This window comes from Musca domestica, unplaced genomic scaffold, assembly GCF_030504385.1.
Source record: "Musca domestica strain aabys unplaced genomic scaffold, Musca_domestica.polishedcontigs.V.1.1 4, whole genome shotgun sequence".
In the NCBI taxonomy this organism is placed as follows: domain Eukaryota; kingdom Metazoa; phylum Arthropoda; class Insecta; order Diptera; family Muscidae; genus Musca; species Musca domestica.
In genome coordinates this window covers 5,255,335-5,275,742 of record NW_026712328.1, presented here as the reverse complement: position 1 = coordinate 5,275,742, position 20,408 = coordinate 5,255,335, and the positions used below count along the sequence as shown (strand labels likewise).

Genomic DNA, 20,408 nt, shown 5'->3' with positions numbered 1-20,408 from the left:
GGCCCTTTTTCAAGTTCATCCATTGCGAACATCAAATACCAAATTTGAAAAAATTCCGGTAAATAGTGTCGCTAAAATCCACAATGTACAAAATATCAGAACTTCAAACACCAAATTTAAAACAATTCCGGCGAATAATGTCGCTAGATCAACAAAGTACCGAACATCGAGTGCTATACTGCAGAGCCAATTTTCTCTCTTAGGCTATGGTATCCATTACGAACTTTATACACCAAATTTAAAACAATTCCGGTGAATAATGTCGCTAAAATAATCAAAATATCGAATATCGGGAGGTATAGTTATATGGGGGTTCTACGAGGAGGTGGACCTGTCGTAGGCTGTAGTATCCATTTCAAACTTCAAATACCAAATTTGAAATAATTCCGAAGAATATTGTCGCCAAAATCATCAAAACACCGAATATCGGGAGGTACCGTTATATGGAGACTATACCGAAACGTGGACCTACATGGTCCATTTTCAATACCAAAAGTCCTGCAGACATAATACACATTTGAAAAAAAGAATTATCAATCTATTTCACTTCGTTCGGAAGCTAGAGTAATTTCCACAGACGGATAGATGGACAGACGGACGGTTGTCGCTAAATCGATATAGAATTTAAGTCTAATCAAGAATATATATACTTTGTGGGGTCTAAAATGTATATTTCGATATGTAACAAACGGAATGACAAACTTAATATATTTCCATACTATGGTGGAGGGTATAAAAACAAGTAAAAAAGCTGTAAGTTCGGCCGGGCTGATATTTGAATACCCTCCACCATTTGGAACGATTTTGGCAATCTTCAAAAAATTAAATTCCGTTAAAAATTCTATGAAAAATTTTAATAGTTTTGAATGTAGCCGTTATATTAAGGTCTATATGACGACGTTTACCTGCATAGGCAACTTTTGTCATAAAACATTACAATATTCAAATGCGAAACTTAAATAATATAAATAAATAATAATTAAATAATAATAAAAATCATAAAAATATCGAATATAGGGAGGTACCGCTATATTGGGGCTATATAAATAAAATCCATTAAAAATTATGTTAAATTCTCAAAAATACCGAATGTAGCCGTATATTAGGGTCTATACGACGACGTGGACCTGCATAGGTAACTTTTGTCATAAGTCATTACAATATTCAAATGCGAAACTTAAAAACAAAATCGGTGAATAATGTAGCTAAAATCATCAAAATACCGAATATCGAGGGATACCGTTATATGGGGGCTATACGAAGACGTGGACCTGCACAGACAATTTTCTGTCTTAGGCTGTAGTATTCATTGTGAATTTCACATACCAAATTTGAATTAGTTCTGGTAAATAATGTCGCTTAAATTATCAAAATACCGCATGTCGGGAGGTACCATTATATGGGGGCTATACGAAGACGTGGGCCTACATGGCCCATTTTCTGTCTTAAGACGTAGTGTCTATCACGAACTTTAAGTACCAATTTTGAAACAATTCCGGTAAAAATTGTCGTAAAAAACATCAAAATACGGCATATCGGGAGGTACCGTTATATGGGGGCTATACGAAGACGTGGACCTACATGGCCCATTTTCAATAGCAAAAATCCTGCAGATATAATACACATTTGAGTAAAATTTTAGTAACCTACTTCATTTTGCTCGGAAGCTATAGTGATTTCCACAGACGGACAGACGGACGGACATAGAATTTTATGCTGAACAAGAATATATACTATGTGGGGTCTAAAACACTGAATGACAAGCTTAATATACCCTCCATTCTATGGAGGAGGGTATAAAAAGCTGTAAGTTCCCTCCACTATTTGGAACGAATGTAGCAAATCTCAAGAACAACAAAATCCTGTTAAAATCTTAAAAATACCGAATGCAACTGTTATATTAGGGTCTATACGACGACATGAACCTGCATAGGTAACTTTTGTCATAAGCTATTACAATATTCAAATGCGAAACTTAAAAAAATCGGTGAATAAATTAGTTAAAATCATCAAACTACCGAATATCGGGTGGCACCGTTATATGGGGGCCATAAGAAGACGTGGACCTTCTGTCATAGGCTGTAGAATCCATTTCCAACTTCAAATACCAAATTTGAAACAATTCCGGTGAATAATGTCGCGAAAATCCACAAGGTACCGAAAATAGAAGACATGGACTTGCACAAACACTTCTCTGTCTTAAGCTGAAATATACCACATTTGAAACATTTCCGGCGAATAATGTCACTTAAATCATCAAAATACCGAATATCGGAAGGTACCGTTCTATGGGGGCTATAAGAAGACGTGGACCTTCACAGATAATCTTCTGTCATAGGCTGAAGTATCCAATTCGAACTTCAAATACCAAAGTTGAAAGAATTTCGGTGAATAATGTCGCTAAAATCCACAAGGTATTGAATATCGAAGACGTGAACCTGGACAGAAAATCTTCTGTCATAGGCTGTAGTATACATTTCGAACTTGAAACAATTCCTTTGAATAATGTCGCATAAATCATCAAAATACCGAATATCGGGAGGTACCGTTATATGGAGGCTATACGAAGACGTGGACCTGCACAGACAATCTTCTGTCATAGGCTGAAGTACTTCTCATACCAAATTTTTAGGAATTCCGTTGAATAATGTCGTTAAAATCCACAAAGTACCGAATATCGGAATGTGCCATTTCGAACTTCAAATACCAAATTTGGAAATATTTCGGTGAATAATGTCACATAAATCATCAAAATACCGAATATCGGAAAGTACCGTTATATGGGGGCTATAAGAAAACGTGGACCTGCACAGGCAATCTTCTGTCATAGGCTGAAATATCTAATTCGAACTTCAAATACCAAATTTGAAGGAATTTCGGTGAATAATGTCACTAAAATCCAAAAGGTATCGAATATCGAAGACCTGAACCTGAAAAGACAATCTTCTGTCATAGGCTGCAATATCCATTTCGAACTTGAAACAATTCCTTTGAATAATGTCGCTCAAATCATCAAAATACCGAATATCGGGAGGTACCGTTATATGGAGGCTATACGAAGACGTGGACCTGCACAGACACTTTCCTGTCTTAAGCTGTAGTATCCATTACGAACTTTAGATACCAACTTTGATACGTTTCGCTTAAATCACCAAAATACCGAATATCGGGAGGTATCGTTATATAAGGGCCATAAGAAGACGTGGACTTGCACAGGCACTTTGTGTCTTAAGCTGAAGTATCCATTACGAGCCTCAAATACCAATTGTGAAACATTTCCTGCGAGTAATGTCGCTTAAATCATCAAAATACCGAATATCAGGAGGTACCGTTATATGACGTGGAACTGCACAGACAATCTTCTGTCGTAGGCTGTAGTACACATTTCGAACGCAAATACTTAATTTAAAACAATTCCGATGAAAAATGTCGCTTAAATCATCAAAATACCGATACCAAATTTGATACATTTCCGGCGAATAATGTCGCTAAAATCATAAAAATACTGAACATCGGGAGGTACCGTTATATGGGGGCTATACGAAGACGTGGACCTGCACAGACACTTTCCTGTCTTAAGCTGTAGTATCCATTACGAACTTTAGATACCAACTTGGATACGTTTCGCTTAAATCACCAAAATACCGAATATCGGGAGGTATCGTTATATAAGGGCCATAAGAAGACGTGGACTTCTGTCCACGTCTGTCATAGTCTGTAGTATCCATTACGAACTTCAGATACCGAATTTGAAACATTTCCGGTGAATAATGTCGCTTAAATCATCAAAATACCGAATATCGGGAGGTACCGTTATATGACGTGGACCTGCACAGACAATCTTTTGTCATAGGCTGAAGTATCCAATTCGAAATTCAAATACCAAATTTGAAAGAATTTCGGTGAATAATGTCACTAAAATCCAAAAGGTATCGAATATCGAAGACCTGAACCTGAAAAGACAATCTTCTGTCATAGGCTGCAATATCCATTTCGAACTTGAAACAATTCCTTTGAATAATGTCGCTCAAATCATCAAAATACCGAATATCGGGAGGTACCGTTATATGGATGCTATACAAAGACGTGGACCTGCAGAGACAATCTTCTGTCATAGGCTGAAGTACTTCAAATACCAAATTTTTAGGAATTCCGTTGAATAATGTCGTTAAAATCCACAAAGTACCGAATATCGGAATGTGCCATTTCGAACTTCAAATACCAAATTTGGAAATATTCCGGTGAATAATGTCGCTTAAATCATCAAAATACCGAATATCGGAAAGTACCGTTATATGGGGGCTATACGAAGACGTGGATCTGAACAGACTCTTTTCCTTTTTAAGCTGTAGTATCCATTACGAACTTCAAACAACAAATTTGAAACATTTCCGGCGAATAGTGTCGCTAAAATCATCAAAATACTTAACATCGGGAGGTACCGTTATATGGGGGCTATAAGAAGACGTGGACCTGCACAGGCAATCTTCTGTCATAGGCTGAAATATCTAATTCGAACTTCAAATACCAAATTTGAAGGAATTCCGGTGAATAATGTCGCTTAAATCATAAAAATAACGAATATCGGGAGGTACCGTTTATGAGGGCTATACGAAGGGCTGTCTTAAGCTGTAGTACCCATTACGATCTTCAGATACCGAATTTGAAACATTTCCGGTGAATAATGTCGTTTAAATCATCAAAATACCGAATATTGGGAGGTACCGTTATATGACGTGGACCTGTAGAGACAATCTTCTGTCATAGGCTGAAGTATCCAATTCGATCTTCAAATATCAAATTTGGAAGAATTCCGGTGAATAGTGTCGCTAAATTCCACAAAGTACCGAATATCGAAGACGTGAGCCTGCACAGACACTTTTCTGTCATAGGCTGTAGTACACATTTCGAACGCAAATACTAAATTTAAACAATTCCGGTGAAAAATGTTCCTTAAATCATCAAAATACCGAATATCGGGAGGTACCGTTATATAAGGGCTATAAGAAGACGTGGACTTGCACAGGCAATTTCTGTCTTAAGCAGAAGTATCCATTACGAACCTCAAATACCAAATTTGAAATATATCCGGCGAATAATGTCGCTTAAATCACCAAAATACTGAATATCGGTAGGTATCGTTACATGAGGGCTATAAGAAGACGTGCACAGGCAATCTTCTGTCATATTCTGAAGTATCCAATTCGGACTTAAATTACCAAATTTGAAAGAATTCCGGTGAATAGTGTCGCTAAAATCTAAAAGGCATAGAATATCGGGAGTTGCCATTTCGAACTTCAAATATCAAATTTGGAAAATTTCCGGCGAATAATGTCGCTAAAATCATCAAAATACCGAAGACGTGGACCTGCACAGATACTTTTCTGTCATAGGCTGTAGTTTCCATTTCGAACTTCAAATACCAAGTTTGAAACAATTTCGGTGAGTAATGTCGCTTAAATCATCAAAATACCGAATATCGGGAGGTACCGTTACATGGGGGCTATAAGAAGACGTGGACCTGCACAGACACTTTTCTGTCTTTAGCTGAAGTATCCATTACGAACTTCAAACAACAAATTTGAAAAATTTCCGGCGCATAAGGTCTCTTAAATCACCAAAATACCGAATATCAACGTGGACCTGCACAGACACTTTTCCGTTTTAAGCTGAAGTATCCATTACGAACTTCAAACAACAAATTTAAAACATTTCCGACGAATAATGTCGCTAAAATCATCAAAATACCGAAGACGTGGATCTGCACAGATACTTTTCTGTCATAGGCTGTAGTTTCCATTTTGAACTTCAAATACCAAGTTTGAAACAATTTCGGTGAATAATGTCGCTTAAATCATAAAAAACGAACATCGGGACGTAGCGTTTTATGGGGCTATTCGAAGACGTGGACCTGCACAGACACTTTTCTGTCTTAAGCTGTAGTATCCATTACGAACTTCATATACCAAATTTGAAACAATTCCAGCGCATAAGGTCGCTTAAATCACCAAAATACCGAATATTAACGTGGACCTGCACAGACAATCTTCTGTCCTAGGCTGATGTATGCAATTCGAACTTCACATACCAAATTTGAAACAATTCCGGGGAACAGTGTCGCTAAATTCCACAAAGTACAAAATATCGAAGGCGTGAACCTGCACAGAAAATCTTCTGTCATAGGCTGTAGTACACAATTACACAATAAAACAATTCCGTTGAAAAATGTCGCTTAAATCATCAAAATAGCGAATATCAGGAGGTTCCGCTATATGGGGGCTAAACGAAGACGTGGACCTGCAAAGACACTTTTCTGTCTTAACCTGTAGTATCTATTACGAACTTCAGATACCGAATTTGAAACATTTCCGGCAAATAATGTCGCTTAAATTATCAAAATACCGAATATAGGGAGGTACCGTTACATGGGGGCTATAAGACGACGTGCACAGGCAATCTTCTGTCATAGGTTGAAGTACACATTTCGAAAGCAAATACTAAATTTAAAACAATTCCGGTGAAAACGTCGCTTAAATCATGAAATACCGATTATCGGGAGGTACCGTTATATAAGGGCTATAAGAAGACGTGGACTTGCACAGGCACTTTCTGTCTTAAGCTGAAGTATCCATTACGAACTTCAGATACCGAATTTGAAACATTTCCGGCGAATAATGTCGCTTAAATCACCAAAATACTGAATATCGGTAGCTACCGTTACATGGGGGCTATAAGACGACGTGCACAGGCAATCTTCTGTCATAGGCTGAAGCACCCAATTTGAACTTCAAATACCAAATTTGAAAAATTTCCGGCGAATAATGTCGCATAAGTCATCAAAATACCGAATATCGGGAGGTATCTTTATATGGGGGCTATAAGAAGACGTGGGCTTGCACAGACACTTTTCTGTCTTAAGCTGAAGTATTAATTACGAACTTCAAATACCAAATTTGAAACATTTCCGGCGATTAATGTCGCTTAAATCACCAAAAAATATCGAATATCGGGAGGTACCGTTATATGTAGGCTATAAGAAGACACTGACCTGCACAGGCAATTTTCTGTCATAGGCTGAAGTATCCAATTCGGACTTAAATTACCAAATTTGAAAGAATTCCGGTGAATAGTGTCGCTAAAATCTAAAAGGTATAGAATATCGGGAGGTGCCATTTCGAACTTCAAATACCAAATTTGGAAAATTTCCGGCGAATAATGTCGCTTAAATCATCAAAATACTGAATATCGGGAGATACCGATATATGGGGCTATTCGAAGACGTGGACCTGTACAGAGAGTTTTCTGTTTTAAGCTGTAGTATCCATTACGAACTTCAGATACCAAATTTGAAACATTTCCGGCGAATAATGTCGCTAATATCATCAAAAAACCGAATATCGGGAGTTACCGTTATATGGGGTCTATACGAAGACCTGGACCTGCACGGATACTGTCTTGTGGTCCACATCTGTCTATCTGTCTTAAACTGTAGTACAGACAAACATTTCCGGCGAATAATGTCGCTTACATCATCAAAATAGCGAAAATCGGGAGGTTCCTTTGTATGGGGGCTATAAGAAGACGTGGACCTGCACAGACAATCTTCTGTCATAGGCTGAAGTATCCGATTCGAACTTCAAATGCCAAATTTTATATAATTCCGACGTGGATTTGCACAGATAATCTCCTTTCCTAAACGTCCTAAATTTAAAATAATTTCCATTAATATTGTCGCTAAAATGATCAAAATACCGAATATCGGTAAGTACCGTTAGATGGGGGCTATACCAAAACGTGGTCCATTATCAATATCAAAAGTCCTGCAGACAGAATATAAGTTATCGTGTAGAAACACGCTTATTTCATTCGAGGTTGCAAACTGGAATTCGAAACTTGAAAAAATCAGTTTATAATATAGCTAAAATCTTCAAAATACCGCATAAGGACGGGCGGGTGGGTTGGTTGTACCGTTATATGGGGGCTATACGTAGAGGTGGACCTACATGGCTCATTTTCTGTTTTATGCTGTAGTATCTATTACGAACTTCAAATACCAAATTTAAATCAATTCCGGTAAATAATGTCGCTAAGATCATCAAAATACCGAATATCGGGAGGTACCGTTATATGGTGGCTATACGAAGACATAGACCTACATGGCCCATTTTCAATACCAAAAGTCCTGCAGACTAATACACATAATCAAGAGCACAATGTAGGACACAAGAATCCACAATATTCTGTAAATAGACAGAAACAGGTTGGACCTTTCAGCAGTTCACGGCATATTAGAAACCACATGCCAGTGGTAACAACTCTGACCGAGTGGAGCCTATGGAGTTGGACCTCTCCCTATTTAAGCATCCTACGTAACATAGTCTACTGACAGGCCGCAAGGACATGTGACGAACTACTTGCTAATTCTGTACGATACACAGGACCAAAAATACAACGTGTAAATCATCTAAACGATGATCATAATCTACCTGCTGATCTAACATATGAAGAAGAAGCGGAGCAGGCCGAGTATGACAACGAAAACGATGAGCTTAATTATTTTTTTGGGACAAAGTACCTCCTGTCTTGGAATTCAAAGTCAATTGGTAGGAGGGAAGCTAGGAAATCGACACAGGAGCGGCAAATGGTCGATACCAAACCATTTGAAAGAAGCATTTGTCAAGGTAATTAAAAATGTTAATCGAGTGTTTGCAGATCCCAATGAAGCACTTCCATACAATACAGACATGGTTGCGACGATTCGCACCGAAAACGAAGACCCAGGGTACTCGAGTATGTGCACGTATCCTTTAGGGTTTTCGGATTTCGTAAACAAAGAAATCCAGAAATTATTGGCGAATGGTATAATTCGAAAGTTTTGGTCTCCATACAATAACCCAATATAGGTAGTGAAGAAGAAGGTTCTTGACGAAACTAGAAAACTCAATGAGAAAACTATCAGCGATAACTATCCGATTCCTGACCAATTTTGGTGGAAGTAAATTTTTTACCACAGTTAACTTGAAATCGGGTTTTCACCAGATACAGCTATCAGAACCTTCGGTCTGAAGATGCTTCAAGCATTTTTCAGAAGGCGACAGATGGCATGTTAAGAGAACACATCGGGATGAGGTTTTTCGTCTACGTAGACGATGTAATCATATTCTCGAAAGAGGAGCAACAACACTTACAAGATGTGGAATTAGTACTGAGAAGTCTATTCGAAGGCAATATGAGGGTTTAGGCTGAAAAATCAAAAATTTTCCAAACTGCAGTTGAATATTTAGGATTCCTAGTTTTCCAAGGGGGAATTAGAACAAGTCCAGAAAAAGTCAATACAATTCAAAAATTTTCCGAGTCTACGACTCTAGGGGGATAAAGATCATTTTTAGGAGTGGCGGGATATTACCGCTGTTTTATAAAAGACTTTGCCAAGCCACTCCAAAACATACAGAGAGGAGAATATGGTCGAGTTTCTGCATCGCAGAATTTGATTTGATTTGACCAGAGGCATTCAACACAATGAACTAAAATAAGACCCATCACCATGATCTCCCGCATTTTTATTCCAATAAGCGGTAGGGGAAATTGTTCTGGTAAAATCATCAATGTCCCGAATATCGGGAGGTACCGTTATATATGAAGACGTGGACTTGCACAGACAATTTTCTGTCATAGGCTGTAGCATCCGTTCCGAACTTCAAATATGAAATTTAAAACTTTTGCGGTGAATAATGTCACCAAAATACGGAAAAAGGGGGGAACCATTATATAGGGCTATACCAAAACGTGGACCTACATCACCTATTTTCAATACCAAAAGTCCTGCAGGCATAATACACATTTGAGTAAAATGTTATCGACCTACTTCATTTCGTTCGGAAGCTACAGTGATTTCGACATAGAATTTTATGTGGATGAAGAATGTATATACTTTGTGGGATCTAAAATGTATATTTTGAGGTCTTACAAACGGAATGACAAACTTAGTATACCCTCCATGCTATGGTGGAGGGTATAAACACAGTAAAGGAAAGTCAAAAGTCAGGCGGGACGGATAATATGATACCCTTCACATCTATGCCTGTTTCGTATAGCTCCCGTAAAACAATTATATTGATTGCGTATTGCGGCTTTAGAGCAGCTATAATTTGAAATCAGAAGGAACTAATATATGGGAGGCATAGCCAATTCTGAATTGATTTTCACCAAATTTGACGAAGGCATGGCAGACCATGTGATACCCTACAAAACTACAATATTTTGAAAGCTCTCGTATGTGAAAATCGAATTTGGAAGATTTCGCTTTTGAATGATGTTATAGCGCCCTGGCCAGAGGTTACCCTTGAGGGCATCTGCCCAATATTTACGCACTCGCTCGTCTTGTTAGGTATTCAGAACAATCTCACAAGAGAGTTGTGGTCCATTTTACAACTAAATATAATCCAAATCCCTAATTCTCTTCTCATGCAAAATTCCGTGTCGATTAGTTTTCAATTGTGACCTGTAGACTACTACCATAGCAGGAAATTCAAAGTTTTTGGTCAATTTGAACCCCTAAATGTACATCTTTAAAATAAAAACAATAGGTTTTTATTCACCTATTTCAATAGGGTTCGTCCTTGGCCTAAACAAATATTGTTTTGAAAATTGCACCTGAAGTTTGTTCACAAAATACATGGACAGATGGACTGACATGCTTAAATCGAAAGTGATTCTATGAAGATGCTGAAAAGTACCTATGTATCTATCTCGCCTCCTCCTCTATATTACAAACAAATGGACAAAGACATAAAACCCTTACCACTAAGTGGCGTAGGGTATAAACATTGCAGAGGTGGAAACTTTAAGTTACTATGCGATATAAACTTCCAAAACGTCGACATACTTGACTTATATTTGTAGTTCTACTTTCATAATATTCTGGATTTTTTCCATAATTATTGAAAGAATTGAAATTTGCCGCACAGTTTAATTTAATAATGTCATGACCCTTGCCACCATAAGTAGACATTAGTCGTAGTTTTCTTTGGTTCATTTTGTCTGAGGTCTTTCGATGGTGGTAAAATATGATCACGATCTCAGCTAAGTATATTCCACGCAATAAGCTATGTAAAGGTGAAAATATCATATATCTTTCAACGATATCATGTCTCTTTGATTTGTTAGATTTCTCAGCGTTTCTTTGACACCTTAAATATGGATTTCATGAAAATTGCCAAGAATTCAGAGATTAATACATTGAGCAAATTGTAAACGAGTACTATGCATATCCAGGAAATCCCTGCTAAACTAAATTGTATATTCGTTAATTTCATGCCCTCCTAATATTTCTTTTTAAACTTTGAATCATGTTGACCTACTTCAAATGAACTTCACACCCTCAAAAATAAATTATCCTTCTAATAAATACATCTGTGCATGTGAATGAGTATTTGCTCAGCAGATAATCTCTTAAATTTAACATTAAATTGACAAGATTAAAATAACTTCAACAAACTATTATTATTAGTATTGGTCATTATTAGATATTACAAACTATTGAATTGTGATTCCACATTTGACCACACCACACAAATAGGAACTATCGATCGTCAAAACAACTGACAGCCTCAATGGGATTAGTTTTAATACCGCAAAAATATTTGTGCGTAATCTTCGGTATTTACCACTCAGCTGACACATTACACAAATATATTCACAATTTTGTTACAGAATATGGAAAAAATTGTGGTGAGGAAATAATACGTTTATTGTTTTTATTAAATTTTGTAGAACAAACACAAGTCAGTGCTTAGTTGAAAATAGGGGAAATAGTTCTCGTCAAAAATAATAGGAGATTAGGGAAAAACGAACTTCCCTTTATAGTGAAGAAGAAGTCAAACAAGATCTAGGGACAACAGTTCCGATAAGAGGGAGAAGGGTCCATAAGGACAATCTTCGGTGAAGTTCCTTTCACTATAATTAAAAAAAGAAGATATCTTATATTGGTAGTGAGTAAATATTGTTTACATTTCTAGGATTGCGATAGGATTGGTCATAGCCATATTAGTTTCGGCATCAAATGGACGGTTAATGGACTACTCTAATGCGAGACACATTCCAGTAACCGGTGGGATCTCGTAATTTGGGAAAACTTTGGACACATAAAACATGTTACTAACTTAACCTTATACGAATTACTAAGCGACGAGACAGCTAATGCTACAAACCACTTTCCCCAAACTCATATGAGAAATTTGCTGGATGCGGACGTAAACCGAATAAATAGACTGATAGATTCGTCATAAGCAAGCGAGAAGCCTTCATGCATTAGGAATAGTCCTGAAATACATGACTGGACACCTCATCATGATGACTTCGACAAACTGACCAACACAGTTGACCAACTAATCAACTCACAGGAGAGACAGTTTACTATCAACACCGAAGGGCAGAAAGCAAATAATAGCCTCACCACTACAGTAAACAAAATTTTAGGCAGAAAACAAAGGGAAGTTAATACAGGAAATCTTTATGATATCCTCTTAGCTAAATAATTTAGTAACCTCCATTACTTTCGCAAAAATTAAAGATTATTAAACACAATAATGTAATATATTTCCTGATAAGATATCCTATAGCTAAGTGCAAATGTAAGAAAATTATTATATTACCATTAGCAAAAGGTCACCTCATTCCCTACTTGCAAGAATCCACCCTAGCTGCATGTCACAATTACGCCTCAGCAGTAGGAAACTGCACCGATACGATACCAACATTTTGTCTGTCATCATCACTCACATCATGCGCTCTGGAACTAATGACACATAACACCGCTAACTGCAGCACAACATTCAACAACCTCCCACCAATTACAGCGATAAGCGATGGTTTTGTGGTCATCAATGACCAACTGGTTGTTGTAGAAGAAAACAACGAACCCCCTGTTACAGTCAATGGTACTTACCTAGTTGTCTTCAATGATATCGTTAGAATCAATAATACGATGTACTACAACGAAAATTTAACGTCACCCCTACAACAGGATATTCCATAGGCTTCTGTGATTACCCTAACGCAACACACCGATATACTAAGCTCGTCCTATCTCCATTATGTCAACAAACAAAATCTCCAACATATCCATCACCGTGTCTATCAACCATGTGGTCTATCAAGGTCATATCGCAAGTTTATCGACTATTGGAAATCTTGCTTACTCACTAAGACGCAGGCCTCCGCTAAGGAAAAAAAATCCTATAACTAAATCTATAGAGGTTGCAATAAAAAACGCTAACGCTGGGACCGTGGACGGCCATAACTTAGAAGGGGAGGAGTTATCGTGAAGAAACACGCTTATTTCATTGTTCCCACAGTTTTGGGTTTTGTCAGGCAACTAAACGCTATACGCGTGTGCTACTCAGCACATTTAATATTCCCACAGGTTCTTGACACCAGAGTAGCCAAATATAGTGCAGAACAGGGTTTAAATTGCTAACGTCAAATTAGCAATAGCACCGAAAACTTCCAGCCTTGCCTGCTAAAAAATCATAAAAAAATGTAGCGTATCAATGAGCTACGCCAACAAATAGCAACACAGTACAAACAAATTTAGCAGAAAGAGCTAATGCTACTTGAAATCATCAGCAAACGAAACAGTGAGCGGCTGAAGCTAAAATGAAATTAGCCCTAGCATCAAAATACCTCAGCACCAAAAATCAACACGACTGCTGCTTTTAGCCAACAAAAACAAATATTCATTTTTGAGTTCATTGTTGCTTATTAAAATTTCACATCGAATGAAATGCGATAATAACGCTATTTAATATTTGATGGTTTCATATATAGACAATTAGCAAAAATTGTTAACGCCTTTGAATTAAGATTTACATCAATGTTAGGTAAAATTATTCAACAATATTAGAAAAAATCTGGATTTTAAAATAAATCTCGATTGGCTAACAACCTCAAAAAATAAATTTGTAAAATAAAAACAAAACGGAATGACAAATGGAAGAGTGAGTTAGGTAGAGAAAACATAATTCGGGAGAGTACACATATTGTTGAGGAAAAATAAATTAAAATGTCTAAAGAAAATTTGTTTGACGTTAATAAATATTTTACAAAAGATGGCGACAGGACACTTTGCAAGGTTTTAAATAAATATAATAAAAACTCGCAACAAATTGTATCATTTACAACTGACAATGGACGAAACATGATCAAATCAATCTCATTTGTGTGTTGAAGGAGATTATAACGACGAGTATAAACTCCTTATTGCTAGAAAGCATTACTTTTAGAAATGCTACTCTATTAGAAAACCCTACATTAGCAGCGCACAGTGTCGTGTTTTCATATAAACGGCGGCCAAAAATATAAGGAGTTATCGTAGAAGAATGAAAGTTGGTACACATAACTAACATAAATGCAGTAAAAATCATAATCTTAAGATTCATTTGGAAAAAGTTCATAAAGTAATATTTTCTGAGAACTCCAAAACAGTGCCAACAACTTTCAAACCAAAAAAAAACGTATAATATGGATGCAATGTCATTTTTAGACAGCTAGCGTACGTATATGGTACCTACTAACTCGTCGGGGGGGGGGGTAGGTTCAAGGACTAACTAGCTATTTGATTGCTACATTAAGTTGATTTATTTATACGTGCTATAAAGGTACAGGACAGGAACTGTTAATTGATTCATTTAATTTTACTGAACGCTAAGGTGGTAGTACGTCCATTTGTCCTCCCATCTTGGTCATTATTTACAACACCAACAATAAAAATAAAAACAACATGAACCCATATTTGAAAGTGACCTTACTACCTAAGATATCAGGAAACCAAACAGGCGATTCAATTTTAAACCAGATCCATTAGTTTATTCAGTATTTATATAGTTTTCACATCCTTATATATTGGCTCAGAATTAAACAAGTTAATTTTCTTTACCTATTATAATCTCAAAGTACATTTAACTGATTCATTGCTATAAGCGATTTATCATGAACAAAAATTATAACGAAAGGAGGGGGGAACAAAAAAAGTAAGGTAAACTTAAGCACAAGAGACACAAACCGTAAAATGATATTACAAACGTTATTGTAAGTATTTGTTTCAGATTTACTGCGATACTGATGTCGAAGGAAAAAAACAAACATACATATAAGATAAAAAGAGAGGTATAGTACTCACGTATTACTTGCAAATTATTCAGAGCTCCAACGGCGAGTGAGTAGTGAGGAAATATTGTTTACATTTCTAGGATTGCGATAAGATTGGTCATAGCCATATTAGTGTCGGCATCAAATGGACGGTTAATGGACTACTCTAATGCGGGACACATTCCAGTAACCGGTAGGATCTCGTAATTTGGGAAAACTTTGGACACATAACTTAACGTTATACGAATTACTAAGAGACGAGACAGCTAATTCTACAAACCACTTTCCCCAAACTTATATGAGAAATTTGCTGGATGCGGACGTAAATCTAATAAATAGACTGATAGATTCTTGCATTAGGAATAGTCCTGAAATACATGAATCGAACACCTGATCATGATGACTTCGACAAACTGACCAACACAGTTGACCAACTAATCAACTCACAGGAGAGACAGTTTACTATCAACACCGAAGGACAGAAAGCAATTAATAGCCTCACCACTACAGTAAACAAAATTTTAGGCAGAAAACAAAGGGAAGTTAATACAGGAAATCTTTATGATATCCTCTTAGCTAAATAACTTAGTAACCTCCATTACATTCGCAAAAATTGGAGTTTTGAACCCTATCCTTTTAGATAGCAATGAAATCAATATCACAATATAAAACCAGCACTTCGCAAACCTCTCCGATATTATGGCTGTATCTAAAATCAAGATTATGCAACACAATAATGTAATATATTTCCTGATAAGATATCCTATAGCTAAGTGCAAATGTAAGAAAATTATTATATTGCCATTAGCAAAAGGTCACCTCATGTTCCACTTGCAAGAATCCACTCTAGCTGCATGTCACAATTACACCTCAGCAGTAGGAAACTGCACCGATACGATACCAACATTTTGTCTGTCATCATCACTCACATCATGCGCTCTGGAACTAATGACACATAACACCGCTAACTGCAGCACAACATTCAACAACCTCCTACCAATTACAGCGATAGGCGATGGTTTTGTGGTCATCAATGACCAACTGGTTGTTGTAGAAGAAAACAACGAACCCCCTATTACAGTCAATGGTACTTACCTAGTTGTCTTCAATGATATCGTTAGAATCAATAATACGATGTACTACAACGAAAATTTAACGTCACCCCTACAACAGGATATTCCATAGGCTTCTGTGATTACCCTAACGCAACACACCGATATACTAAGGTCGTCCCATCTCCATTATGTCAACAAACAAAATCTCCAACATATCCATCACCGACAACATGTGGTCTATCAAGGTCATATCGCAAGTTTATCGACTATTGGAAATCTTGCTTACTCACTAAGACGCAGGCCTCCGCTAAGGAAAAAAAATCTTATAACTAAATCTATAGAGGTTGCAATAAAAAACGCTAACGCTGGGACCGTGGACGGCCGTAACTTAGAAGGGGAGGAGTTATCGTGAAGAAACACGCTTATTTCATTGTTCCCACAGTTTTGGGTTTTGTCAGGTAACTAAACGCTATATGCGTGTGCTACTCAGCACATTTAATATTCCCACAGGTTCTTGACACCTGAGTAGCCAAATATAGTGCGGAACAGGGTTTAAATTGCTAACGTCAAATTAGCAATAGCACCGAAAATGTCCAGCCTTGCCTGCTAAAAAATCATAAAAAAAATGTAGCCTATCAATGAGCTATGCCAACAAATAGCAACACAGTACAAACAAATTTAGCCGAAAGAGCTAATGCTACTTAAAATCATCAGCAAAGGAAACAGTGAGCGGCTGAAGCTAAAATGAAATTAGCCCTAGCATCAAAACACCTCAGCACCAAAAAAGCAACACGACTTCTGCTTTTAGCCAACAAAAACAAATATTCATTTTTGAGTTCATTGTTGCTTATTAAAATTTCACATCGAATGAAATGCGATAATAATGCTATTTAATATTTCTTATATAGACAATTAGCAAAAATTGTTAACGCCTTTGAATTAAGATTTACATCAATGTTAGGTAAAGTTATTCAACAATATTAGAAAAAATCTAGATTTTAAAATAAATCTCGATTGGCTAACAACCTCAAAAAATAAATTTGTAAAATAATAACAAAACGGAATGACAAATGGAAGAGTGAGTAAGGTAGAGAAAACATAATTCGGGAGAGTACACATATTGTTGAGGAAAAATAAATTAAAATGTCTAAAGAAAATTTGTTTGACGTTAATAAATATTTTATAAAAGATGGTGACAGGACACTTTGCAAGTTGTGTAAAAAACTTATAAATGCAGTAAAAATTATAATCTTTAGATTCATTTGGAAAAAGTTCATAAAGTAATATTTTCTGCGAACTCCAAAACAGTGCCAACAACTTTCAAACCAAGAAAAAAACGTATAATATGGATGCAATGTCATTTTTAGACAGCTAGCGTACGTATATGGTACCTACTAACTCGTCGGACAAGACAGGAACAGTTAATTGATTCATTTAATTTTACTGAACGTTAAGGTGGTAGTACGTCCATTTGCCCTCCTATCCTGGTCATTGTTTACAACACCAACAATTAAAATAAAAACAACATGACCCCATATTAGAAAGTGACCTTACTACCTAAGATATCAGGAAACCAAACAGGCGATTCAAATTTAAACCAGATCCATTAGTTATTCAGTATTTATATAGTTTTTACATCCTTATATATTGGCTCAGAATTAAACAAGTTCATTTTTCTTAACCTATTATAATCTTAAAGTACATTTAACTAATTCATTGCTATAAGCGATTTATCATGAACAACAATTATAACGAAAGGAGGGGGAACAAAAAAAGTAAGGTAAACTTAAGCACAAGAGAAAAAATCGTAAAATGATATTACAAACGTTATTGTAAGTTTGCTTCAGATTTACTGCGATACTGATGTCGAAGGAAAAAAAAACATACATATAAGATAATAACATAGGTATAGTACTCACGTATTACTTGCTAATTATTCAGAGCTCCAACGGCAAAAGATCTTTCGGTGGGCGCTTTAAGCAGCTGACGTAAAGATGACTGTTAAAAGAGCGTAATTATAATTGTTCTTTGATTCGAGTACAACATAGGGCAGCATGACATCTGTAAAGCAACCAGTATTAATGATAACATAATTCTCTCTTGGTACACACTACACTTTTAACCGAGGCTGATCGGCACGCACAATGCAGAAAGGTTACCAAGAACATGAATGTAAGATTCTTACATACATAATGTTAGTAAGATTTATGTGCAATTGTTTGTTCCTAAGGTCTGTTGGTAGCTTGGTAAAGTATAAATGGGTATATCGAAAAGAAAAAAAATGTACACCCTTGCTTAAAAGTTCACCCCTGCTTTAATGAAATTTTATCTTTTTTAGATTTAATATTAGGGTAGAAGGACTAATAATAGCACTATAGTGTTACAGGAAAATACGAAATTAGTTTGGAACTTTTTCTTCTTAGGGCTAGTGCAAAAGTTAAGATTAGATATTTTTCACTCGGCGACTAATCTTAAATTACGCAAAATTTAGTCACAATTGATGAATTCTTTACTGGTTTGCAAAAAACATGCCAATTTGTGTTGGACTAGAAAAACGAATAATTAACACTTTTTACGTGAAATTGAACACACTGTTGCTGGTTGACGCGTTCGAACTATTTTTTCAGCAAAGATTCGGTAATTTAAGCAAGGTTTTTTATAGCTGAGACGATTTTCAGATGTTGTCCAATCTTCTATAGTTTACTTTGGCACATTAAGCAATATTTGATAAGCAACCTTGTCCAACATCACCAACTTTGCTAGATTTTGATCAAGCTTTTGAGTCGAGCTTATGTTTCTAATAACTCCGGATTGAAATTGTTAACAAAACCAGTTTAAATCCCCAGTTTGTTTTTATTTGCCGGTAATTTGTTTTTTTTTTTCTGGAGGAGCTACTCTGTTACACGTGGCCTCTTTGGTGTAAATTTTTAGGGCTGTCAGCTTGATGCGAACATACAAGGAAATAACATATAATAGGAAGGAAAAAGACCAGTTTTTTATGACTCTGCTCTGAATTTCTCAGTGGTGGGTGCCAAATTCAATAAAAGTAATAAAAAGACGAATTCTCATAATTTCCTATTATTTCAAATCAATCAATATAATAAACTCACCATTGTACAATATGGCACGGAGAGAATAAATTAACAAGCCAAATAATAAGATGATAATGATGATGCCGAACTCAATAACGTCGATCTTATTGGATTATCACATGAAGGTGGCGCTGTCAGTTTCCTATAATTACCGTCAGGAATCAGAGAGAATATATGCGGAGGAAACAAAAACAAGGCAAGTACACCCCTTACAGCAAAAAACAGCTGTTTAAATCGTACATAGGTTTAGTGACCGATGAAGCACAGCACAATCGCAGCACATGCGGAACATAATAGATCCTATCTGCAAAGGAATTGAGAATGAGAATGGGAAAAAATTTTCTCTAAATACCGAAAAGTGCAAACAGACTTTGTCAGAAATATGCAGAGAATGTGCAAACAAATTAATCTTTTTAAAAATTGGCAGTGCCACAAGATTGTTTAGAAATATTTTTTTGCACAATTTGTAGAAAATGACAAAATTGAAACTAGAATACTTGGAATGGTTGAACTGAAAAGAGTACACTCAAGTACTTCTAAAAATTTAGTCTGTTTTAAATAAATATAATAAAAACTCGCAACAAATTGTACATTCACAACTGACAATGGATGAAACATGATCAAATCAATCTCATTTGTGTGTTGAAGGAGATTATAATGACGAGTATAAACTCCTTATTGCTAGAAAGCATTACTTTTAGAAATGCTACTCTATTAGAAAACCCTACATTAGCAGCGCACAGTGTCGTGTTTTCATATAAACGGCGGCCAAAAATATAAGGAGTTATCGTAGAAGAATGAAAATTGGTACACATAACTAATACAAGTAGGAAAGAGAAAACGAAGTTTTGCAAAAATCGGCCGAAGGACTCCATTACCTCCCATATATACTGGAATGAAAAAAAACTTATGAGTTTTGACTTGTTAAGGCGAAGATCATTCGTTTTATGATTTATGTGTTTATTTTCTCATTCGTGACGAGCTTAATGATCTGAAATTTGCAGTGAAAAAGAAACAAAAACTTTGCTGTGAAAAAGATCTGCCAATATTACATGAGTCGAACTTGGAGAGTTTCTAGTGTATAATTCACATATGCTTATTTGCAATAAGTTCG

The 20,408-nt window shown here is 36.2% G+C and overlaps 1 long non-coding RNA gene across 1 annotated transcript in view; it reads right to left on the bottom strand.

The window, feature by feature from the left end:
- Positions 1-19,841, bottom strand: part of LOC131804249 (uncharacterized) — a 62,866-nt gene extending 43,025 nt beyond the window's left edge. Inside the window, exon 1 of the long non-coding RNA XR_009343020.1 lies at positions 18,122-19,841. This is a non-coding gene — a long non-coding RNA (uncharacterized LOC131804249). The remainder of the gene's footprint in view (positions 1-18,121) is intronic.
- Between the last annotated feature and the right edge of the window lie 567 nt (positions 19,842-20,408).